The sequence below is a fragment of the Pleurodeles waltl genome, chromosome 7 (assembly GCF_031143425.1).
Source record: "Pleurodeles waltl isolate 20211129_DDA chromosome 7, aPleWal1.hap1.20221129, whole genome shotgun sequence".
Classification (NCBI taxonomy): domain Eukaryota; kingdom Metazoa; phylum Chordata; class Amphibia; order Caudata; family Salamandridae; genus Pleurodeles; species Pleurodeles waltl.
The window spans coordinates 163,899,873-163,925,453 of record NC_090446.1 but is presented as its reverse complement, the minus strand read 5'-3'; positions in this window follow the sequence as shown (position 1 = coordinate 163,925,453).

Sequence of the window (25,581 nt, the reverse complement as noted above, 5' to 3'; positions counted from 1 at the left end):
CTTTTTAAATAGAGCATTCTTATTGGTGCTTTTTTGCCCTTGGCTGCCTTATGATTCTCTGCCAGCATCATTTTTCTCTTGTTGCCATTACAGGACTCTGGGACTTTAGTCCCCTGTACTGAACTTAAAAAAAGAATAACATAAGGGGGCAGGGTAGTGATGCACTGCTCCATAGGCCCCAAAGGCGGACCCAGAGGAACCACCTGGGGCCAAAAAAAAACCAGCCATTTTTTTCCATGATCCCATTGAAGTCCGGCAACTGTGAAAACAAAAATATGGTGGCCACCATTTGTTTAATTATATCGGGACAGGGGCATGAGTAGGGCCCACCTCCCTTTTTTGGTCCCAAAGCCCTGGGGCCAGTTTTAATATTTAAGTGAAGGAGGACAGCATAGTCCCCCTCCCTAAGCCATTTTCTGCCCTGTGGACCCCATACCATGACGCCTGGTGCATTTTATAAGGTTGTGGGGAGCCTCAGGAACCCATACCCTGGTGTCCAATTCAATTGTTAAGAGGAGGGGACATGCAGACCCTTTACCATAGCTATATTTGGCCCCAAGGACCCCACCCAGAGAAGGCCAATGTATTTTTCAGGGGAAAGGAGGCACACAGACCCCCTCCCCAAGCATTTAAAAGGCCCTTGGGACCCCATCCCGCAGGGCCTTGACCTTAAGGAAAAGGGAGGAGGTCTGTGTGCCTCCCCCTCTATTAGCCTTTAATGGCCCCAGGAACTCCACCACCTAGGGCTGGGTCCATAGGAGATACCAGTTTACCTGTCCTCACTTGCACAGGCAGGGAAACATGTTGGTTTCTACCTGGAGGGAGCATTTACAAATCTCATGTCAAACAGGAGCAAACACAAAGCCTGGTCCCAGTGAGTGGGAGCTGTAAAAATGCTCTTGTCAGCTGGGAACAGACTTCACACCTGTTTCCTCTGGCTGCACTGATGCCAACAGAGAAACAGATCAAGATATTGCTCGCGACAAAATGAAGCAGCATAAATAGCTGCTCCCTAGGGCAGGACCAATTCCGGCTTCTGCAGCATATGGGGAGTTGACTGAGGATGGAGAGGCTGTAGGGCTCCACCCCATAGCCCCAACGTGTTGAATACAGCTGCCTGGATGGGCACTGGAGTACCCTCTTATTTACGATAGTGGTCCCGGAGGATGGGGTCACCGAGGCCAAAATAGGCTTATAAAATAGGCTGCATGGCCCTCCTCTTTAAAGATATACCTTCCCTGGGGGATGCGGTTCCCATGGCCTTTTCACTTCACAGATTGGACCCCAGGGGATCAAATTATTGATGGAAGTGAATTCATTGTTGATTAATGAAGTGCAATCTCTTCTGTAGTGACTGTCCAAGATAAGTGGGTTCTTTCATGTTGTCTCCTGGTCTGACAGCAGAGTCCACAGGCTATCCCTTTTAATTGCTGCTGAGTAAGCAAATGCACCAAAATCAATTCAAGAAAATTCCAAAAACGTTATTAGATCTGATTGAAAATAGACCATAAAAGTATTCTAAACTACAGTGAGATACAACAATAGCCAAGAAACTTAAAACAATACACATAGTTAAGGTAAATTCCAGTAAAACGCTATCATACTTTAATTATTCCCAATGGCAGTTGAAAATACAAATACATGTTCAAGTTGAGAACCCTCCTGCACCGACATGTCCATTGATCAAACAACCAAAGCTGGGAGAAAGGAGAACAAAAACCTCAAATAAGGGTCCGCTATGTGCTCCTACAAGTGCAAAGATCAAGAGGGGCATCTCACTATTGACCACAAAATGAGGACAACCTATGTCAAATGCCTACCTAAACATGAACATAGGTAAAAAGAAATATGGGCTGTCACAAAAAAATAATCAGCTGTTATATGTTTTAGGCCAGGGAAGAATGCCTGTTTACAAATTCCTGTGGGGTATTTATTCAGGAGGGTGTAACAAATGTGTAATTGGAATTAGAGCCAGACAGTAGCTGGGATTTAACCTGCATAAGTTACTTGGGACCAGATGTAGAAAGCATTTTTCTGATTACAAAATGTCCAGATTCACAGTATGACTGGAATCCTAGTGTACAAAAGGCAAAATGCAGCCTGGTGACTTGTTACCAAATCGCATTTTGTATTTCTGATTCGGTATTTGGAAGTGGCGTGTTTAGGGCATCCCTTCCAAATACCGAATCCAAATGATATGTATTACTGTTTTGCAACATAATTCTAGTCGCAAAATAATAATACTCAACTACCAGTTTAAAACTTGTGGTAACCTATTTGCAAAGGGGTAAGTGTGTCCAAGGGACTCCTTCTCCTTTGAGAATGTAAATAATAAAGATTTTTAGGAGCAGGCAGTAGCCCGAAAGTTTTCTTTTCTCTTTTTAAATGCATCCTGTTTTTCTCTAACCCTTTCGCTGTAAGGCCTCCCACCCCGTGCTATGCCGTTTTTGGCTATTTGGGGTAGTTCATGCTTACGCCCCCCTATCTTTTTATCCACATAAGGAATCCTTTTTTCCAACATCATGAGGATTAGAGGTACTGAGGGGTTGTGGATTCCCCTGGAGAGGACTGAGAAATTAGCCAAAATACAGCTACATTTTGAGGGGTTTTGAGAAAAATGGGAAAAAGTGCTTCTGCAAAGCGTCTGTGTTTTTTCCTGCAAATAGCATCAACTGAAGGTTTGCGGTGCAAAAAATGACCAACTTCCCAGCTTTCAAGAACAGGCAGACGTGAATCGCAAAATCACATTTTCAACACAGTTTGGCATTTCAGTGGGACAAAGGCAATTTTTCATATTTTGTTGTCCTTTTGACCTCTTTTCAGTTAGTGGTGGTCCTGAAAGGCTATACATTTCTGAAAACTAGACAATTCAGCAAGAGGTAATTTGTATAAATCATTCAAGGTTTTCCTATAGAAAGTAACAGAACAGTTGATTTTTAAAAATATTGAAATTGCGTTTAAAAAGCTGTCCTTTCTCTCTACATTTTCCTCTGTAACTTCTAACTATGGCAGATAGTCAAAAACAATATACCGTTACCTCTGCTGGACCCTTCTGGTTGCAGGAATGTATAAGGCCTAAAGGTTGAACAAGAACCCTATGTGGCCAATAACTGAGCTGCACCTTGCAATGTTTTTTCATTGCCTACCAGGTATACAATAATTCATTTGGTAAAAAAGTGAAAAATAGGTATCAAGAAATCTTATGCATTTCTGAAATGGGCACAAGATATGTAATTTAGAAGCAATGGTTACTTGCAAATTTCTGAATTTGGGGATACCCATACTTGCATGTGAATTAGAGAAAGCCTGGTGTAGAAATCCGCTCTGACAGTGGAGTTTTCAGAATTCAGGCACTTCGCTCTACGCGGAATAGTGCGGAGTTCCGGAATTCCACACGTGCAAGATTGGGTTTTTGTGCTCTCTCGGGAGCACCATAATACTCACCGGCCACTAGCGAGCGTGCAAGACTTTACATTTGCTAGAGATGTTTCCGGCCACAGGCACAAGACTTCACATTCACTCACGCTGCTTCCGGCTGCAACGGCAGCAAAAACAGTCCAGCTTGTAAATGCACCTGGAGCAGATTTTCTACTCCAGATATATCTAAATGTAGTTAAAAGTGTTTTTTGAGTGGATTTTCTTCTCCAATGGACACTTAAAGTTGTTTTTTAGACTGAGAATCCTTTTTTTTTTTAAAGAGAAAGGAAGTGCCCCAGAAAACTCCACCCTCCTGTTCCTGTCCAGCAGGCTCCTCCCAGTGCTTTGTCCATCGCCTGGTCTCTTTTCACTTGGATTTTAAGGTGGAAGGATCACTCTCTTTCTCTCCTGGATCTACCTTTAGATGTAAAGACTATGGACTAAGGGTGTTGCTTGTTTGCTTGGATACACCAGTACTTTACTTAGATTTTACAATTTCCGAAGTTTATGTATGGGCCTAGTTATTTATTTAGCATTTTTCATCTTTTGTAAAGGAAAATTGTTGCACAACTCAGTACTTATTCTACATGTTGTAACATGTGTAATATTATTTTACTATGTTGCCTAGATTTCCAAAGGACCATCAGGCCATAGGCCCAGTTCTAGTAGTCATCAGTGCATGAAATAAGTGTTTCAGTGATATCTGTTTTTAAAACTTCATTGAGGGCAGGGATGCCATTGAAATAATGTTGGCTATTTTTTGCATTTCATTTTTTGGCAAAAAGCATATATGTTGTGTGGTAATATTTGATGGCATAGGAAGTGGTGTGTACTGTTGTTGCAAATTTTTTATAGTTGAGCTAGGTTTTGTGTTTTGCATTGAAGAAGTAATGTTAGTGTTTTCTTCAATGTTACCACCATGTCTCCTTATGGCCAGTGTGTGTGTATGTGAGTGTGGGCATGGTGTGTATGTGTGTGAATGTGTGTGTTTGTCATCGTCCACCATTTGTCTTTGTTCTCCCTGGGGTGTGGCCAGGGGCCAATTCGGTGTAGTATATGTCCATAGGCTTGAATGTGTTCTTTATTCTCTATGCCTCTTTGTTTGCAATTGTTGTTTGACCATTTGGCTGGCAGCCATTTTCTGCAGTCAGCCAGTGTGTCTTTGCCACTGACTTGTATGTGTTCATCTTTGTTCTCCTTGCTCCTTGTTGTTGTTGTTCGACCATGTGGCTGGCAGTCATTTTGTGCATAAAGCCTGTGCTCCTTTGCTGTAGGCTTGCATGTGTTCTTTCCTTGTTCCCCATGCCTCCTTGCTCTTTGTTGTTGTTTGACCATGTGGTTGGCAACCATTTTGTGCATGCAGTCAGTATTCCTTTGCCATAGGCTTGTATGTGTTCTTTCTTTGTTCCCGAAGCCTCCTTGCACCTTGTTGTTCTTGTTTGACCATGTGGCTGGTGGCCCTTTTGTCGATCCGGCCAGTGTCCCTTTGTGGTAGTCTTACATGTGCTTTTTGTTTGCCATACCACCTTGCTCCTTCTTGTTGTTTGACCATGTGGCTGCCAGTCATTTTGTGCATGCAGCCAGTGTTCCTTTGCCATAGACTTGCATGTGTTCTTTCTTTGTTCTCCATGCCTCCTTGCTTCTTATTATTGTTGTTTGACCTTGTGGCTGGCAGCCACTTTGTGCATGCAGCCAGTGCTCCTTTGCCATAGGCTTGCATGAGTTCTTTCTTTGTTTACCAGCCTTCTTGCTTTTTGCTGTTGTTGTTTGACCATGTGGCTGGCAGCCATTTTGTCTATCCAGCCAGTGTCCCTTTGCCAGAAGTTTGCATGTTCTCTTTGTTTGCCATGCCTCCCGGCTCCTTCTTGTTGTTTGGCCATGTGGCTGGCAACCATTGTGTGCATGCAGCCAGAATTATTTTGCCATAGGCTTGCATGCGTTCTATCGCTGTTTCCCATGCCTCCTTGCACCTTGATGTTGTTTTTGACCATGCTACTGGCAGCCATTTTGTCCATCCAGCCAGTGTCCCTTTGTCATGGGCTTGCATGTGTTCTTTCTTTGTTTAGCATGCGGCCTTACTCTTTCTTGTTGTTGTTTGACCATGTAGCTGGTGACCATTTTGTGCATGAAGCCAGTGTTCCTTTGCCATAGGCTTGCATGTGTTCTTTCTTTGTTCCCCATGCGTCCTTGCTTCTTCTTCTTCCTGTTTGACCATGTGGCTGGTGGTCATTTTGTCCATCCAGCCAATGTCCCTTTGCCATAGGCTTGCACGTGTTCTTTGTGTACCATGCCTCCTTGCTCCTCCTTGTTGTTTGACCATGTGGCTGGCAGCCATTTGTGCATGCAGCCAGTGTTCCTTTGTCATAGGCTTGCATGTGTTCTTTCTTTGTTCACTATGCCTCCTTGTCCCTTCTTCTTGCAGTTTGACCATGTGGCTGGCAGCAATTTTATGCATGCAACCAGTGTTACTTTGCCATAGGCTCGCAGGCATTCTCTCTTTGTTCTTCATGCCTCCTTGCTCCTTGTTGTTGAAATTTGACCAGCTGGCTGACAGCCAGTTTGTACATGTAACCAGTGTTCCTTTGCCATAGGCTTGCAAGTGTTCTTTCTTTGTTCCCCATGCCTCCGTGCACCTTGTTGTTGTTGTTTGACCATGTGGCTCGTGGGCATTTTGTGCATGCAGCCAGTGTTCCTTTGCCAAAGGCTTGCATGTGGTCTTTCTTTGTTCCCCATGACTCCTTGTACCCTTGTTGTTCTTGTTTGACTATGTGGCTGGTAGCCATTTTGTCCACCCAACCAGTGTCCATTAGCGATAGGCTTGCATGTGCTCTTTGTTTGCTAAGCCTCCTTGCTCCTTCTTGTTCTCTGACCATGTGGCTAGCAGTCATTTTGTGCATTCAGCCAGTGTTCCTTTGCCGTAGGCTTGCATGTGTTCTTTTTTGTTCCCCATGCTTCCTTGCTCCTTGTTGTTGTTGTTTGACCATGTGGCTGGTGGCCATTTTGTCCATCCAGCCAGTGTCCTTTTGCCATAGACTTGTATGTATTCTTTGTTTGCCATGCCCCCTTGTTCCTTCTTGTAGTTTAACCATGTGGCTGACAGCCATTTTGTGCATGCAGCCAGTGTTCCTTTGCCATAGACTTCTATTTGTTCTCTCTTTGTCCTCCATGCCTCCTTCCTGTTGGTGTTTAACCATGTGGCTGATAGCCATTTTGTGCATGCAGCCAGTATTTCTTTGCCGTAGGTTTGCATGTGTTCTTTATTTGTTCTGCATGACTCCTTGATCATTGTTGTTCTTGTTTGACCATGTGGCTGGTGTTCATTTTGTCCATTGAGCCATTTTCCCTTTGCCACAGGCTTGCATGTGTTTTTTGTTTGCCCTGCCTCCTTGCTGCTTCTTCTTGTTTGAACATGTGGCTGGCAGCCATTTTGTGCATCCAGCTAGTGTGTCTTTGCAGTAGGCTTACATGCATACATCATTAATTACAGAGCATTTGTTTATTTAACGTTTCTATTTTAAATTTTTAATTTTAATTTTCTGTTTTCATTTTTTAATTCGATTGTTTATTTCATTTTTTTTCTTTTAATTTGTTATCTTAGCTTATTTTAAATTTTCCTTTTTTTTTTTTTTTTTTTCATTCAAATTTTGTGAATTTCTTTTTTCTTTCTATTTGGATTTCAATTTATGATTTTAAAATTGTTTTTCTATTTTAGTTTCATTTTATTCTGCATTTTGGTTGATCCATCTATCCACATCCATTCCACCATTCATCCACCAAAGATGCAAGCCACACTACAGCATTCAGTTTCTAAAGGTGTATAATAATTCCATTTCTTTGTGGACTCCCTGGCTGCGGAGCACTGCAGACAAATCAGCAACATAATACATTTTTTTATATTTCTTCCATTTCCCCCTGACCACCTTGCCACCATAGGTTCTTAAAAGGCTTATTCCATTTACCCATGCACCTCTCTCTGATTATCCCAAGTATGCCCTTTAAAACAGATGGAGATAAAGCAAAGACCTAGATCTACATGTTGTGGTGGCTGATTTGAAATTAAATGTTATGGTGTGGTGGTGTGATTTGTCTTAAAAATGTTTGATTAAATTGGTATTTATTACATAAGTAACCACCCGCACTATGATTGCATTTGTCTGCACTATTTCAACCTGCAACAATGCCACATTTCAGCACCTACATGTTTTTCTTGCTTGTTTGCTTTTAGGTGCACAAGAGAAGAGACCTAACTACACCCACAGTACTGCCAAAAAGAAGGCCTTACAGTTAATTAGGCCCTCCAAACTCTTTTGTTTGTGCATTTTAGTGCTACTGCCAACTTAGAGCTTAAGATGGCCCCAAAGAAAGTTTTTCCCAAGAAAGTGGCCAGTGAGAAGAAGCAGCTTTCCACCAATGGCATGCCAACCGCAACCATTTCCGTAGACCTGTGCCTGCCACACCATCGAGGAACCTGAGAGCAGTACTCCCACATCAACAGCACCACCCCAACCTCAGCCCAAGACCACATCTGTTTGTGAGGCAGCCACTGCAATCATGGCGATGCTGACAATCAGTGAGGTTGAATTGGATTTGTCCCTTTTGCAAAGTAGTACCCAATCATTTGAGGGAACAGAGCAAAGTGGACAGCAGCCGCAACCAGCAATAGTAGATCTTCCAGAAGTTGGAGCAAAATAGGAGGTCGAGCTTCCTAATGAGCAAGGACCTCCTATTTTAGATTCAATGGCTCGCAGATCTCCAGCAAGAAAATGGAAGGATACTACTCCACCATCTTCTCCAAGCACTACTTCTAATGACAATGATAGGGACATGGAGTGGACCCTCGTGGAGTCCGGGAGATGCCAGGAGAGGCAAGGGAAAAGAAAAGTTCCAGAAAGCTTAGAATCATGGAACGGGGTGATGGTGCGGAGGATGATGACAATGAGGCAGTCATTATGGAAGATGGCACAGCGGAGTCCAAAATTACTATCCAACCTGCTCTGAGGGATGTGGCACAGACAGCACTGCCAGCTCCCATGATTTAAGGTCACAGCAGAGACCTGCACCAACCATGTACCTCAGTAATAGTATGCACTGCAGAGAGGCAGTTGACACACCCACCTCCCTGCAGTTCTTCTTCAGGCATTGGCAGTGGCCTAATAAGAAAGTGTTCCTCCCCAGTTTGGGACATTTTACAATTAGTGAACAGGAAGAGAACATTGCGATATGCTCCATTTGCCACACAAGTGATTGCCATGGTAAACCTGGTTCACATTATGGAACTGGAGGTCAGGTGACCCAAATGAAAAAACATCATGCAATCCCGTGGGAGGAGCAACTAAAAAAATGGCTGAAAGTGGTTGCGGTGGTGAAGGTGAGGAGAGCCTGGAAACATTAGCTACAGCTGGTCAAATCTCGGTAGAAGGTGAGGAAGAAGAGGGTGACATCCTCACACAAAGCAGCCCTGTCCTCAACAGTGCACCAGAATCGCCTGACTCACCGACCTCACAATGCCACAGGAAGACTCAGAGTCAGATGATCGCCTGACTCAGCGACCTCACAATGGCACAGGAAGACTCAGAGCCAGATGGAGACCCCATGGCATGCGATGACTGCACCACAACCACATTGAGTCTGTCCCAACTTACATCTCAAAAGTTGTCTGCGTCAGTGGCCCCACAAAAGAAGAAACTCCAGGCTACAATCACAGGCATTTTTGAGGAAGCAGGTGCCCTGTAACTGCAACCACCCAGTGGAACATTTATACAATGGGAAGCTGGCAAAAATGTTATTGCTGGACCTCCTCCCTTTTTCTTTTGTGGAAGGAGTGAGATTCTTAGAGTTTGTGACAGCTAGCTACATGAAATGGAATGGTCCAGGTTGGCCCTATTTTGCTAGAATTCCTGTTCTAGTGCTGCAATTGTTTGGATAAGATTTGCAGCAAACTGCTGTCCACACTATTCACCTGACAACAGATATGTGGACTATTTGTCAGGCAACCAATTACATGCGCATCACAACACACTGGATCTCTTTTGTGGGGATAAAGCAAATGCTATCTATAGGTGCTGGCCCTGAAAAAAGTTTTTAGAGCATTCAATGGCATGTAACAGTAGCCATGGTGGCGACGACGGTTACAGTAGCAATGTTCACCATGGAGAAATCACACACAGCTGCAAACGTCGTAGAGAAATTTAATAGCAAGGTGACAGAATGGCTGTGACCCAGAGGTCTCTGAATTGGATTTGTTGCCACTGACAATAGCAGTAACATAGACAAGGCCTCAGCAGGGTTCTGTGTTTGACGCACTGCATAAACCTAGTTGTGCAAGACTTTCTCAAAAAAAGATAACATAGCTAGCAACATACTGACCACCTTAAGATGAATCTGCTCTCATTCCAGTTATTTAACAGTTGCAGATTATTCAGGGTGGTAAGAGTACCAGTTAAAGCCCTGATACAGGAGGTGGCAGCACGTTGGAACTCAGCCTATTATATTTGGCAACATCTGTTTGAGCAGTAGGGAAAGATCAATGACTATGCCATTTTAAGAAGTGAGATGCAATTGGGAAAGCTCTGACCATGCATGCAGATAAATGGGGCCAAATCAAATGCCTGACACAGATGCTGCTCCCTTTTGATGTTTTTATGTGGGAAGTTAGCAAGGAAGACAGTATAATGGGCCTCTTTGTTGCATCTGCGACAGGACCAGCCAAAGAAGGTCTCTGAAAGGTCCACATTCGGAGGTGTGAACGAAAAGCCAGAAGCTCATGCCTTGGTTGAAAGCCTAAGTTATCTCTTGGCTTGTAATGCAAGACTGCAAAATTACATTATCTCATACAAAGAGTACATTGGTGCCACCGTACTTGCAACAAATTATTTCCTCTTTCATTCCTTTTTCTGAAGTAGATGTTTCAAAATACAAGAGGTGGATCGTTGAGCAAGCTGGAGAGCTGAGAGAAGAATCGCTGGAACTTAGAGTCCCACTCTGCTATTCTCGGATGCGGTCTTCAACTTCCAGAGAGGGCAGTCTCATCTCACTGCAGCCAACACCAGCAACAAGAACACTGGCAACAACAGCATCAGAAGAATTGGACCAAACCTCTGCATTGGCTTGATTGCAAGTGGCAGGTCTTAAGCCCACTGCAGAGGTGAAAGCAAAAAAAGTAGAGCAAGTGGCAGCACCAACAACACTTCAGAGGATGTTCCGGGAGTATCTAGATGACCTAAAAGAGGTATATGTGGATCAAAACCCATTGGTGTACTGGTATGGGAAGATGTGCCAATGGCCAGAGCTCAGCAGGCTGTCAATAAAGGATCTGGCTTGTCCTGTAACCAGTGTGTCTGCTGAACATGTGTTCAATGCAGATGGATAAGTTGTTACAGTGAGAAGGACCAGTCTCTCATCTCAAAACATGGAGAGATTAACCATGATTAAAATGAACCAGCATTTTATACCATCTTATTACACTTTTCCTGAAACACCACTGCAGGAGGAAAAAGGAGGATTGATCAGAGTGAAGTGTGTTTGCTGACCAACTTTTGGGAGAACCACCTGAGTTTGAGGACAAACTCTACTTACCGTACTGAGTATGCCAAAGCCATCATAGAACCTTTTCATTATTTCTTGTTGAACTTCTTTCTTTCCTTTCAAAAAAACTAATTGTTAGTGGAACATTACGGTTGTGTCAGATTTATGCTGTCCCACCATTTTTAGTCACATATTATTATATGGCCAGATTAGAGTTGGACCCATGTGCAGTGAAAAAGCCCCCATGTTCCTTTCAAGACACTGGAGACTATGCCTGCTTCATTCACATGCCATTACCTATCCTTTTTTTTACATCACCTAGCAGGACTGCCCCAGAAGATAATTGATTAAAAGACTGCCATTGCAAATACCAAACTCCAATGTATTGCTACTTGCTGCCAATGGAGGAGCTAATTTTTTGTTCAACCACATGCTTGGATTGGAAGAGATTACTACTAACTATTGCACCAATGATTGTGAGAGATGATTGATTATGTATGTGGTGGCTGACAGTGGGGAGTGAGTTCAAAGGATTTATAAACTTGATTTTGATGATCTGCAATGTTTGTGGGATGATGGGTGATATGTTTTCCTGAAAGTGATTGGTCTTTCAAACTTAGTGAAATGTACTTGTAGGGTCCACTCCTTTTTCTGGTCCCTTGCACCCAACCAGTCACTTAAGTTACCAAACACAAATCTATACAAAATACTCCAGTTCTGTTTCTCTATTTGTTCTTCAACATCTGTGCACTTGATTACACAGGTCTTTGGCCAGTTCGGGACTGGGATTGAGCTCCTCAGAATCAGGAGGAGGAGGATAGAAGGACTCAGGGTGGGACTACCTCAACAGCTAGAATGAGAAACATATCGACTTCAAAGACAAACCAAGATAATAGTGAAGACTCTGACGCCTAGTACTCACTCAGCTCTGTGGACTGGAGAGAGGTGCGGTTGATTTGGGAAATGTTGCTGAGTGTGTGTTTGTTGCATTGCTGGCTCAAATGTGAAACTGCTCTTCATTAACTTGTTCTGCCTCTTCTTGGTACACCCCTGACTTCTCATGCAGCTTACATTGCCTTCAATCTTTTTGTCCTTCTCCTTTACTCTATAACACAGTTAGTATGTATCAATACACAGGCCTTCTCCTAGTCCTCCATGACAAAACTTGATGAAAGTCCAAGGCTCCAGTTTAGCTACCAGACAGGTTCAGCCAAGTACCCAAGAGTGACGGACACTCCAAGAAGAATGGTGATGTACCGCTCAATTTGGCAATACAGTTTCATTTTCCTTTTAACAATCATAATTTTTAAAACTGGGTGGGTTAACTTCCAACCCCCTTATTTTTTTCAAACCAAGAAGACATACCATTTAGAGATATACTATCTTGGATCTCCCTGGGGATCAAGGACGGTTTGCAATGCATTTAACTGAACTGTGTCATATTTATACCTTCATTGTTTCCTTCCCCAACAGATTGATGATAGTGTGCTGCTTGGCACAACAATGAATACTGTCATGGTTTCTTTTGCGTAGTGTTTGTTTTCTGTCACATCTTTCCCCAAGACTTGCTGTGGTGGATATGGTGTAAGTGACCCCAACTCACTGCATGACCTTATATCACCTGAGCAATATTCCACAACATCATTAAGGCCTGTTGTGCTGTGTGCTGTGTAAACGCTTAACCTTGTCCAGTCACTCTTGACTTTGAGCCCACTTCTCCTGCTTCCATGATTTCATTTCCTACGTTTTGTTTTTAAAAACTAGCACCCCACCATTGCTCAGAAAAAGTTGATATTGCTTGTTTTTATTATCATATAAGGTCTTCTTTGTTGTGTGTCGAATACTGTCATTGTGGTAGTCTGGTCTCAGTCTTCCTAATGTTATGATGTAATATGATGACCCACTAACTCTCTGTTTTCTCTCAATCTAGTTGACAGTGATGGATAACCCTTTGATTAATCCTGCAGTTGGAGTTTGCATAGGTGGGAGTGGCACCTTTTGTCTTCGTTACTGGGGAACTAGCCTTCTACTACTACTACCTACCACCACATTCAGATACCATCTTGGGAAAAACCCTACAGTAAGAAGACTCCCTTGCTTCATCTAGCCTGCTGCTACTACTACCTACCACCACCTTAATATACCATCTTGGGAAAACCCCTACAGTAAGAAAACTCCCTCACTTCATCTATTCAATAAGAGAAACACTATAGATTAAAGTTAATTTGTTTAGATAGCAATTAATTCCTACTAAGGAAGATGTCTTACTTGTCTATGTGTACGTAGGGTTTTGTAGGCAAAATAGGCTATGGCAATCATCCCTAGTGTTCAATATAGTTGCAGTGGGCAATATAGCAAGGGTATAAGTAATTGACATGCACTTTTCTTAGCAGATTTAAAAAACAGGCTACACTAAAAGACAGCAGTGCAAACTAAAGGGCCAAAATAAACACTTGAGGCATAAATGAAGTAAAATAAATTATCCCCTTTTTCTTAAACAAATACAAAAACTCACCTTTTCTACCCACAACAGGCCCGCCCCTCTTCCTCAAAAGATATCCCTTTCTCCAAAAGGTCTAATGAAAGGTACAATATGTAAAGTTCTTGAAAAAAACAACAACTCCCTCCTCACCCTTCCCACCCACAAGAAGCGTCCCTCCCACCAAAACAAGAAATGTAAAAAAGAGTCAGAAGAGGCCGTTTTAGACACGGATCTGGAGATTGTCGAGACTTGCCTCTATGTATGCTACCCTGCGTTCCGGGCATGGAAGGTGTTGTGGGACGTGGCCTTGGACGGTGCAGTTCAAGCGCTGGGTGCAGCAGTGGTGGAACGGGGATGGGCTGATGACAACTGGTAGCTGCGGTGGTGGCCCCACTGGGAGACTGGAGGTGCTGGTGGCTAGTTGGAGAAGCAAGGGCATGCCGCCATGTTGACTGCTGCCTAGACCTCATCCTCCTACACCTGAAGGGCCACCAGCAGCTGATATTCATTGCAGATGCCCTCCAGCCTCTGCTGCCACAACCAGGCTGCTATCTCTTAGCAAGTTGGATGATGTCCACCAGGGATAGCTATAGCAGGAAAGAAAAAGGAAAATGATGAATTATAAACCATGCTCTGTGCAAACAATTTTTAAAAAAAGTAGAGTAGAAGTAAATGGCTGGTTCCCTAGGGCCATTGGAATTTGATATGGCTGATTATGATGAGCCACAGGGTCATTTTTTACCCACACGTGCCTTCCTGTAGTTCATGAATATCAAAAGGCTAAAATTTAAACTGGCATGAATCTGTTATGGAACCCACAAAACATTATTCAATTACATCTAATTGCGGCGCATGCCAAAAAGGGATTTTTAATTTGTTTTTGTGTAGCTCGGGTGAACTTTGGAAAGAATAAAGAACTGAAGTACTAGGAGGTGACAGAGTGGGCACTGGGATGAAGCGGAAAGACACCTTTTAAGTCTGCCATGCATTGACAACTTTGTAAATGCTGCATTAAGTGATGTAGATGCACATTGCACAGAAAATGCTATGTACTGCCATATTGAACCACTCTGCAGTTACCTGACAGTGGCATTGGTGACTATTGGGGAGGGAGGTATGGTGGTGGGTGAAAGGTTACATATCTGCCTTGCTTCAACTACAGTGAGTTAAGGGAGAAGACAGAAAATTAAAATACCCCCACTTTTAACCAAAGCTTTGCTAACCAGGCAAAACAAGTGAAGCGGGTGAACAGCAGACACATTCCTCTCAACAACAGCTCCCTTATTTCTTGATCCAAAAAATTATAGATTCATCTTTTCATTCATCTATTCTATTCACCCTTTGACACCCACCATTTAAGCTTTACACTCTTTCATCCCATGTTTCACTATTCCAATCCAGCCATCCATATTTATCCATCCATCCATCCATCTATACACTCACCTATCCAGTATCCACCCTTTCAAACACCCTGCTTTCACCTATCCATCCATTTACCCTCATATCGTTCATTACATCCACCCATTCCTTACCTGAGCATTGGCTTTTACCCATCCCCGCTTTATCCACTGAGGCATTCTTTCACCCCTTTCATCCATCCTTTCACACACCCATGCATTTCCTATCACTCACCTACACATCTTTTCCTTTCACCAACACATCCTTTCACTCATAAACCATTTCACCCATTCTTTCATTTAGCCATTCTTCCTTCATTCACTTTTCCATCAAGCCATCATTTATAGCATTTGTTCATTATGAGCTCTTGTCTGATGATTTGCAGAGAGAAAAGATCATTAAGAATTCAACTCCCACTGCATCTGATAATCAAGAGATTTCAAAAGCAATGCCCTTGCAGTGAGTATATTATTAATTGTCAATGAGCAAGATAAATATGACTTACCCGCGCCTATTGCCTCCATCCACTGCCATGACCGGTGCACTGGTGCTGCGGCTGGCTCCTGCACTTTAGGTCGGTGCAGTTGGATATTTTTCTGCATATTTTAGTTTCAACAAAATACAGATACAATAGATCATTACAGCTGTATCTTCTTATATCATTCACTTTAGGAATTTTGTTGGTTGTTAGAAAAGCCAGGTAGACATATCAACCGCGAACGTTTTGTAATGGAGGGACAGAGCTAAGTCATTGAAGTGCAAGCAAGGGATGGAATACTTTGGTCAATCCAGGAGAACTTACGGAGAGGTCTTGGTTGGCAAACCTGTGTGCTGAATACCAAACCTGCGCATCCTACCCCACAGCAGACAATGCCTTTAACGCTTAACCACTCCCAGGCCTACTGTCAGCATGGAAGGGAGGTGGCACTGCATCAAAAGACAAGTGCTGCCACCTCTGCCTCGGTGAAAAGCACAAAACCAATAAAATATTAAAAAGTCACAAAAACACACCAAAAAATGACAGAAATGTAAAATATACAAACACAAAGACACACTAATGAAATAAAGGACAATGAGGGTTGGATAATTTAAAAAAGGTGGGATGGTAAAGATTAAGAGTGGATGAATGGGGGATTTATTCCAGATATTGTAATTGATCTGATGCATAGAAAAACACTTGGTCTTGAGTCAATTGATCAGGAGGAAAGTATGGTTTTGCAAGGGGCAACTTTATGGGAGTGAGCAAGTGGTTATCTGACATGGTCTCCCTCTTATTAGCCCTACTCAGGCTGAGCTCAGATGATCTGAAGGGGCTGTGGAGGATCGACTCCATCTCTAGTAGTATAAGAGAGTCAGCTTGCTCATCTGCTGCTACATCCACCAAAACAGGGTCAGAGTTGGTTGCTGCCCCGTTATTAGCACTGATGTTACAGAACTGTGCAGAGAGGTTACTCGAGACAATTCTCCCATCTAAGGGTGCACCTCCTTCTTCTGGGTGCTGCATTAAACCCCTGCCAAGTGCATCAATTGCACTTGCATTGGTAGAGTAGGCAACATGTGAGCTTGGTGAGTGTACAATGGCTTGTGTAGTGATCAACCACCCATCGATGGGAACAGGGCTCTCATCAAGAATTCCTAGTTCACATGCTAGCTTCAGATGATAAGGCTAGGGATTGTGATCGAAGGGTGACACCAATTTTAATAACAGGCTTCTTAAAGTCCATAATTCTTACCTTCTTTTTAACAGGTGACATGAAACTTAGTACTTCTTGTGTCAGCCCATCACTTATGACTTCCACTCCCTCCCGCTCTTTTTTAGAATTGTCTTTATTGTTATTTTTGTTTTTATTTTTATGTCTACTTCTACAAATTTGCCTGTCACCAGGTTGGTGACCCCTCAAATCTTATCCGATCTTATGGTTCTCTTTCTGACTTGCCCAGTAAAGAACATACTCCTTCCCTTTAACCTTCCCCTACTTCTTCTGCCCCTGCTGCCTGTACAACCTTCAAAGGAGGCTTGAGACCCCAATATATCGCATGATAGACTGTTTAAAATGGAGAAGAATGCAGTGGGGTACAATGAGGGCAACATCCAGGAGATCAGCTAAAGGGTAATCCAGTTGTAATAGGTCTAAGGGGTCTGATGAGTAAGTGCCACCTCACCTTTCTTGGTATTGTAGAGCTGCCAAGTACCTATAGGGTAGGAAAAGAGCATGTTACAAGGTCTGACTCTGAGTTTTACAGAGCATTGCAACACTGGTATAGTATGCTGTAGATGTAAAATGAAGGGCTGCAGAAAGCCTTGAGGAGGCCTTTAAGGAGGATATTGGAAGAAAGTATACTTTGGAGCCGAGTTTGGAATTAATGTTGCGGGTGCTAAAGATAAGTTTCACTGCACCTTCACCTTGCTGCAATGGTGTTTCAGGACGAGACAGTAGGGGGACGAATAAATAGGAGACCCAATGCTGAATGGAGCTGGGGCTTGGGCTGGAGAACCAAAAGAAGCACCACAGGTGGTTAAAGGACAGCCCCCCCTGTTTGAGCAAGCCACACCGACCTAATGTTGACCACCTATGCTTACCATGGGGTGCTGACTTGTACCTATTCACTTACTGCCTCGCAGCCTTGCACCCTCATTGTCACTTCACTCTTGTGGTCTGCCGTCCATGTTTTCCAGCAGCCTTGCACCCCACCAGTCTGTCATAGTCTCCACCTTCCTCAATCTCAGCATCCTAACATCACTGCCTCAGGCTGCAAGCCCATACCGGTATGTGGGTAAAATGGTAGTTCGGGCTGTGGTGTGATTGCCCAGGCCCACCAGCTCCAACGTCAGTCCACATTGGGTCCCTGCTATTGCCCTGTAGCTCCGCTGCACCGCTGCTCCGATAGTTCTCACAACTTCACCTACGTGGCATTCTGAGACTCAACAGCGGCTATAGTTATAGTTAGGTGAATATGTCAGTGACAACATTAAAGTTTTGAACTAAAAAAACACACACACCATTTTTCTTTAGCAGATCTAACTATAACCTGCACCCCCACCATGCACTACTTAGTACTTCATATATTACATCACTCGTGATATGTTCTATGACATAATATATGACATCACTGATGACATCAATATAATAATTTATTTATACAGTTATACAATTTTGGAGTGCACATTATTTCTTCATAGATAGATAGTCATTTTTTAAATCTATACTTCAACAAAATTGCACTAATAATATCAATAATTAAAGAAATACAAACATTTACTCACAAGAACAGATACCACAATTATAAAAAACAATAAAAAAATAAAAATCACACTTTTTAAAACAAAATATATTCACAAAAAAATACACAATATTGAAAAATAACATTCTAGAATAAATAACGCTAGCATAAGTGCTGGACTTTAATGGATTCAGATTAGGTAATCCAACTTCAGGTCAGGCAAATGTAGGAGAACTGCTGGAGTTTGGAGAGATTACATTTACGATTCCCATGTCACATAAGCAAAAGCATGGACAGTGTTGGACTTTGAGAGGTTAGATTTACTTTACAATCTCCTATCTCACTTTAAGCAACAGTATGAAAGTGTTGGACTTTGTATGAATTAATGTGCTATTCCCACTACATCATAAACAAACTCATGGAAAGTTTTGAACTTTAGAGGTGGTAGAGTTACCATTACCACTCAAGTCCGAGCAACAGGAGGAAGAGGGATGGGTTACATTTACTATTCCTGCTCCAATGTAAGCAAAATCAGGGAAAGTGTTAGAAATCTAAGCAACAATAGGGAAAGTATTGCAGTTTAGAAGGATTAGAATTACTATTCCCGCTCCAGTCTCAGCAAGAGTAGGGAAAGTATTGGACCTAAAGGGGTTGCATTTACTATTCACCCTCCATCATTAACTGAAACATAGAAAACACCACACTTAGGAGGGATTAGATATAACATTTCAAATACTGAGCATTTTTAAATAATCAGTAAAGACCTAACAACATAGAATTATTAAAACATATTCAAAATATAAAAATGTAATATATAAATCAATAACAATAAATGTAAAACAAAACAATTATTAATACAATAATTCCCACTCTGGCCACCTAATAAAACCCACTACATCCCAAATATGTACAAAATCTAAATAAAACAATAATCCTAAATTATGAATTTAAGAAACAAATTAAGTATAAATATAAAATGCATTTTGTATTATTAAGTATGCTTATTAATCAATTAACAATTCAGAAACAACAAAAAGTTAAATCCATAATTAAGTAAGCAATTAACAATTATTAACTAAATATATAATTAAAATAATAATATTAAACTATATCAAACTCACCAACCTGCAACTAGAATATGATTTGTTAATTTAACTGTACAAAACTAAAATATACATTAAAAATCACAAAATGTACTGAAGTAATTAAAAATCATGAAATGCTTATAAATAATTAAAATAAGTTTTAATCAGTCAATCAACAGATCATTTCTCTTCAATTAAATATTTATTTAGCACAGAAAGAGGTTAACATTTAAAAGCTATAATTTATCATTTAAGTAATTTCACATCCTATTCCCTTAAAAATCTATTAACCTGCTACTAAATGATAGATTACTAAGTAAAGATAAAAATGTATTACATGTTGAAAATTAGAAACCATATTTAGAAAAAATGAAAACTATTTAATTAATAACACCTACAATTATTATAATATCCTGTTACTAAATTATAAATTACTAATTAAATATAATACATTCATTACACATTAAAAACTGTATTTAAAAAAATGAAAAAACTATTACATTAATAACAACACCTAAAATAATATAACTAGTGCTTATCACACTAATTACAAAATGATATTTAATACAACTATTGTTACAAATGGGGTCTTTGGTTGGTAGGCAGGTTACCTCCGTCCAAGCAAGAAGCCTCACTCTAGTCAGGGTAAAGAAGAGTCACCCTCAGTTAATCCCCGCTCACCCCCTTGGTAGCTTGGCACAAGCAGGTAAGCTTAACTTCAGATACAATGTGTATAGTATTTGTACCAATACACACAGAAATACAGTGAAAACATTACAAAATGGACACCACACCAGTTTGGAAAAATAGATAATATTTATGTAAATCAAATAAGACCAAAACGACAAAAATCCAACATACACAAGTCAAGGTATGAATTTTCCAATTTGCGACTTGCAAATTGCGAGTCAAACGAATTGGAATATAGGATGGTGTCCCTGACACCATCTGCGACTCGCAAGGGGGTTGCAAAGGCCCACCTCCTAAATATTAATGAGGTGGGTCGCAATTTGCAACCCCCTTGAGAATCGCAGCACTCACAGGGATGGTGGCCTGCTGAAAACAAAAGACTACCATGTCTGTGACTGCTTTTAAATAAAGCAGTTTTTTTTTTTGTAATGCAGACCATTTTCCTTAAAGGAAAACGAGATGCATTACAAAACTAAAAATGAAACGTTTTCATTTCATTTTTTCAGAGCAGGCAGTGGTCCATAGGACCACTGCCTGCTCTGGAAAAATGTTTTTAATGCCATTCACAAAGGGGGAGGGGTCCTATGGGGACCCCTTCCATTTTGCAAATGGGTTAGCACCCATTTGAAATGGGTGCTAACTGCGATTGGTTTGCGATTGGTTTGCGACCGCGTTACGGTCACAAAGCAATCTGGCACTGCACTGCGACTCGCAATTAGGAAGGGGACTCCCCTTCGTAATTGCGACTTGCAAACCTGTTTTGCGATTGGGTAACTAGGTTACTGAATCGCAGAAAGGGTTTTGTGCATTGCAGAGTGCAGTTTGCTACATCTGGCCCTCAATCCTTAGAAAACAGTGAGATTGCTGTTGTTACTCAAAGTATCTTGTTAGCATAAAAAATAAAGCTGCACGGGCAAGCGTGCGTCAGAAAAAGGTAGCGATGCATTGATTCCTTACTCGCAAGAGAGGCTGTGCATTGTTTCCTTCTCTGGTCGGGTCGGCGATGCAATGTTTTTTTCCCTTGCAAGAGAGTGATGCATCTATTTCTGGATGGGGCAACTCGGATCCGCGCAGAGTCAGGTTGACTTCGGCTCCTAGGGACAATGCATGGAAAATCAGGTTTCACAGTATCAGAAAACCACGCTGCGTGGGGTTTGTGGCGTTATCAGCCTCAGTAAGCAGGTGTTGTGCGTTGTTTCTCCAGCCATGATGTGTGGATCTTCCAGCCGTGATGCAGGTGGAGCATCTATTTCAGCTGCGAAGCCGGCTGCATGCCGTTTATCACCTACGTTCCAAAAGGTGCGTAGAAAATGTCCCCACACGGCATTCTGTGCGTGGATTTTCAGTTCTTGTCTGCCAACTCCACCTGTCAAGGGCCATGGGACTGGACAGGGTATGACTTAGCAGGGCACAAGTCTCAGCAGAGAATCCAGGTGCTGGCAGGGGAAGCCTTTGATGGCGCTGAGACTTCAACAATAGGAGGCAAGCTCAGTTAAAGCCCTGGGAGATTCTTCTCAAACAGGAATTCCCAACAAAGTCCAGTCTTTGTCCCCTTTCACAGGCAGAACCAGCAACTGCATGGCAGCCCAACAAAGTACATTCACAGGCAGGGGCAGCACTTCTCCTTAGCTCTTCAGGTCTCCTCCTTGGCAGAAGTTTCTCTTGAATCCAGATGTGATCTAATTTTCAGGGGTTTTGGGTCCCCTTTCTGCCTTTGCCTTTGACGTAAGCAAACTTCAAAGGGAAGTCTCTGTTGTTTGTAAGATCCTGCTTTGCCCAGGCCAGGCCCCAGACACACACCAGGGGTTTGGAGACTGCAGGTGTAAGTGACAAATCCTCCCTTTCCCCTCCAGCCCAGATGGCTCATCAGGATATACAGGCTACACCCCAGCTCCCTTTGTGTCACTGTCTAGAGGAGAGGTACAAACAGCCCAACTGTCAAACTGACCCCGACAGGGAATCCACAAACAGGCAGAGTCACAGAATGGTTTAAGCAAGAAAATGCCTACTTTCTAAAAGTGGCCTTTTCAAACACACAATTTAAAGATAACCTTTATTAAAAGATGTATTATTAAATTGTGAGTTCAGAGACCCTAAACTCCATTTGTCTATCTGCTCCCAAATGGAACCTGCACTTTAAAGACATTACCCATGTTAACCTATGAGAGGGATAGGCCTTGCACAGTGAAAACTGAATTTGGCAGTATTTCACTATTAGGACATATGAAACACATTATTATATGTCCTACCTTAAACATACACTGCACCCTGACCATGGGGGTACCTAGGGCCTATCTTAGGGGTGTCTTATATGTATGACAAGGGAAGGTTTATGCCTGGGAAGTGGGGACACTTGCCAAGTCAAATTGGCAGTTTAAAACTGCTTGCACAGACACTACAGTGGCAGGCCTGAGCCATGTTTACAGGGCTACTCACATGGGTGGCACAACCAGTATTGCAGGCCAACTAGAAGCATTTGATTTACAGGCCCTGGGCACCTCTAGTGCACTGCACTAGGGATGTACTAGTAAATCAAATATGCCAATCATGGAAAGACAAATACACATACATTTTACATAGGAGCACTTGCACTTTAGCACTGGTTAGTAGTGGTAAAGTGCCCAGAGGATCAAAAACAGCAAAAACAGAGTCCATCACGCATCAACAACCAGGGAAACAGAGGTAAAAAGTTAGGGAAGACCACGCCAAGGAGGCCAAGTCTAACAACTATATAGATGTAAACCGTATTATAAACAACAATATAATTTATAGCTATATACAACAAAAACAATATTCTTGTCTTCTATTTTTTGTCACCTTATATTTTTGCAGTGACAGTATTTTTTGACAAATTATTCATTTCACAAAATATTTTTGAATCAATATGTTTATCAGTGGTCTACCCTTCTATACGAAAACAATTCTATACTCATTGCCCGTACTCCTAATTCCTACAAGTCCAACTAACAGCAATGAACAAGTATTGTAAAGAAAATTAATTTAAGATAAACCCATGCTTTTAAGTTACATTTGAAAAGGTAACAACGTATTTACTATCAGTGATATGAAGCTGGAAGAAGTCAGTTCTTTTATACACTTGGGCCTGACAACTGCAAGTAGCCTCAAGTGGGACATACATATCAAAATGGTGGAAGGGAATTCAAAAGCTTCACTTAATGCCATTTGCAGACTAGCCCGCGCCCACGGCCATCTATGTTCCCCTCACCATGATGAAGAAAAGATGAGAAGCCAAATTTAATTTGTAAGACAAATTTTAAGGCCTGTACAAAAAACATCCAAAAAGGATCGAAAAAAAATTTGGAGAACAAATCTGAATTGTCTTGAAATATGAATTTGGCTACTCTTCTAATTTAAATAGGTGCCAAACAGTGCCGACAAAATATTGCTTGAAAAGTGTGAGATCGTCAGAAACTAACGTGGTAGATAAAGCCTGCAGAGAACATTTTGACCTGTGACACCAGTCAGAATTTGTCATCACCTGGAAATTAGCTAAATGTCTTGGTCTAGCCTTAACTCCTGAAAACCCCAGCCTGAGATTCTTGCTCATAAAACTGGTATAAACACAACCATCTGCAAACCCTTTGCCATCTTGAAGTTTGCCGAAAAAGCGCATAGGCTTAGTCAACTTTCATCCAACAGGCCAAACTGGCCTGTTCGATCCTTTTCAGCACCTACAACCCTATCTGGTAAAACTAACAAACTATAGGGAATGGAGAAATTTAGCTCTAGGCAAAAGTGGTCTTCTTCTCTTTAAAGGGCTTCTAAAGAAGAGAGGTCCGGCTACCTCTGCCAATTGCTCCTTTGGCTCAGCCTAGCTAATTTTTCTTTTAATATATCCAATCTATGACAGGATAAGAGACAATGCTATCCTACATATTGCGAAGAATGAAGATTTAAAGAGCAATGAAAAACACTTTGTGACTACTGCCTCGCAATCAGGTATGGGGAAATACAATCTTCCCTACTCAGCAAAATGTCAGAGGCATCACCGAAGTACATGGGAAGATACCTTGTTAAAAATTGAAACAAAGAAGAGAACCACAAAAATGTGCCACAATAAGATCTTACAATCCTATAGACATATTTCCCTGTGCAACTGCTGAGGGCATGCACAATGAATTTTCTTTTTCCTTCATATTAGACTAATGTTTTAATTTTTTTCACACTTTGCTTTGCATTTTCATCTTAATGCTCCCATGTGGATGGCCAGCAGACATGTCTCCTTGAGGACTAGCTGAGAATTGTGGGCATGTCTTCCTGTGTGACATTTTATTTCATTTTCACAAGTGGCCTTAATTTTTCTTTACTTCATACTTTTAATTGTTTTTTTTTACTTGGAATCAACGCTTAAATTGAGCTGATGGTTTCTGGTGCTCAGCACTGGCACTTAAATGTCAACACAAGGACCAATGACAGTCTGCCACAAGGTGGCAATGTTCATCTAATTTAAAGATGAGCACAACAACAGTTATTAATTCAATATGAGTTAAAAATTATTAATACCTGCAGCCAAAAACATTCTTTTCGCTTTGGGGGTGTGGAATAGTCAGAATTGTGAAAACTGCAGGAGTGTTTATGGTTAGTAGATGCATTGTCTGCAGAAGATTTTGATTCTGACACCAATCTCAGTAGCTCTGTAGATGATACAGCAGTAATGATTAAACGCAGCAAAAGTGGGGGCCTGCGAGGGAAAAAAGGGGGACTATCAGCTGGTTCTAGATGGAAGTTGGAAGACAAAGTGGCCCGTAAAGTCAAATGGGACTATTCGGTCACACGTCGAGTATATTCGGAAGCTCATCTCGGCCCAGCCCACCCGCATAGCGGACTGCCTTTAAAAGGAGTCATGATGGGTGCCTTAGAAAGCTGTGACCCTTCATTGTCACTTATCCTACAGTCAATAAGACAGCTGCAGGAGGATGTGCATTCCGAAAATCAGAGTATCGGCCTACTACTAAAAAACGTTAGGAGACTGTCAAGAAAGTCAATAAAATGATATCAGGGAACGAATTGCTGTGATGGAGGAATGCTCTGGGATCCGCGAATCTGAGGTCAACTTGACCACTTAATTATGTTTTTAATCTTGATCATGACCCCTTTTGAGTGCTAGTAAACAGATGAGTTTAGGGGTCTCTAATCAATGTTAATTATTATTTTTTTCACTCTCCTGCCATAATAAGTGCCTGACCTTTTTTGATTCAACGGCAGTCATCATATGTAAAAAGATCTCTGGCAAAGAGCCCACGAAAGGGGAGCCCGTCAGACATTGCACCAGCCGGTCTGACGAGGAGCTTCCCGATGATGAAGCATGACACCCTTCGGGTGTGTGAGGGCTCTAGCTCCTGAACTCTAATCGTCCACCCTAGAGATAGGAACAGTGTACTTTTTGCATTGAACCTAGAAGCAAGCCAAGAGGATATGAAACGGTGGTACGACCAGAATGCCACTCTAGTTGAGTTTCAGCCTGGACAAAAAGTGTAGGTAATGGCACCAGTGGAGCCTAGGGATCTCCAAGATAAGTGGACTGGGCATTTTGAGGTGGTGGAAAGAAAAAGGGAGGTCACCTATCTGGTAGACTTGCATTCCCCCAGGAACCCTTTGAGGGTCCTACATGTCAACCGCCTCAAACCACACTTTGAGCGAACTGAGCTATCCATGCTCCTAGCGACAGATGACGGGGTGGAGGAAGAGAGTGAGCCTCCTTCTGACCTCCTGTCTGCAGGAGAGAAAGATGGGTCTGTGGAG